Here is a 1,729-nt window from a genome sequence, read left to right as displayed (position 1 = left end):
CTAACTTTTCTCTCCATTTAAGAGAATCTATTGTATCCTGTACTCTACCTGACATCCTCATCACCTGGATCTCTGTTGCTACATTTATCCCTTCTTTGACATTGACGTTTGATCTTTGGTTGACCTCCCAGCTCCTTTGAATTTGTTGTAGTTTTTTTCTGTTCTGGACTCTGCTACCTGTCAACTGAGTTCTAGGTGGTGTTGCCATGCGTGTCAGTCTCTGGTTGTTGTCTGTTGTTGGTTTTCAGTCCACAGAGCTCCCTTTAGGATGTTTTGAAGTGCTGGATTGGTTTTCGATAAAATCTCTCAGATTCTGTTTATCCTGGAATGTTTTGATTGCATTGTATTTGATTGATAGTTTTGCTGGAGAGATGATTCTTGGTTGGCAGTTTTTTTCTTGTAGTGTTTTGTATATGTCTCCCCATTGCCTTCTTTTTTTTTCAAATGCTCATAAAAGTTTATTGATTGTAACTGCTATAGAATAAATTAAAGATGGGGTTGACAGAATGAGAGGGATCTCTCCAGAACACATTGGTACTGGGGAAAAGTTGGAAGATGCCCACAAAGGTACCCTGTGTGTTTAGGTGCAGAGAAAAATGTCTGGAATTAAACACCCAAAACTTCTCTCTGTAGTCACATCTGGTGTGGGAGGAGGTAGTGCTATATGGTGCAAACTATATCTAATAAAACTTGTTATTTGTGGAAAGTGCATAGACACCCAGACAGAACTACGCAATAGGTGTATGTCTTGTTCATCAATGAAACGCTAATATCTATTCAAGTGCTTGCTATATAGTAAGGAAACTTAATGTTGAACTTTCAACTGCTGTGAGCTTTCTTTCACTTGTATTACTTCTGATGGCCCGGTGTAGACAAGCCCACCTAATGACACACTAGATATAATAGAAGATAGGCTGATATTCTTGAAAGGTCACCAGGTTCTACTCCTCTCCATACAGAGTTAGTCGTCTTCATTGGGTTCACTGCACTTTCCATACATTACATGATGCTTTCTTTCATGCAGCCTGTGATTTTAGTGTCCTCTTTCATGGGTTCTTCATCGGCTTCCCTGATCTCTTTACATACTCCATGATACTTTCTTTCACGCAGCCTGTGAGACCAGATTTTAGACTCCTTTTTCATGGGTTCTGGTATCTGTTGATTATGTTGATCTAAGGGTGTTGGCTGTTTCTTAGGCTGTTCTACACCAGACGTTTTCATCAAGCCTGCTGTTCATGCCCTTGCTTTCGGATAATTTTTGATCTGTGATGTCTTCTTGGATTTCATCTTGCTCTTCCTATCAGATTTCTGTGTATCATGTTTGGAGGTTTCGGCAGAAGCTGTGCCAATGTTCATGGTACTGGTCGCCAAGGGATACAGTCTGACTCACTGGCACAACACTAACACTTCTCACCACGTGTGGAGTAGATGTGAAGCAGCAAAGAAGTCTCCATTGCCTTCTTGCTTACATGGTTTGTTCTGAATAGTCAGAGCTTAGTCTGATTTGCTTGCATTTATAAGTGACACTTCTCTTCACCCTGGCCGCTTTTACTATTCTCTCCTTGTCTTTGATTTTGGAGAGCTAGATTATTATATGTCTTGCTGAATTTCTTTTGGGGTCTGTCCCTCCTGGGTTACGTTCGGCTTCTTGAATGTTTATCTTCTCATCTTTCAAGATGTTAGGGAAATTTTCTTCCAGAAGCTCTTCAGCTAGCTCTTCTGTGGACTT

Source organism: Chrysochloris asiatica, unplaced genomic scaffold (assembly GCF_000296735.1).
Source record: "Chrysochloris asiatica unplaced genomic scaffold, ChrAsi1.0 scaffold00150, whole genome shotgun sequence".
NCBI classification, from domain to species: Eukaryota; Metazoa; Chordata; class Mammalia; order Afrosoricida; family Chrysochloridae; genus Chrysochloris; species Chrysochloris asiatica.
This window is presented reverse-complemented; position numbering follows the sequence as displayed.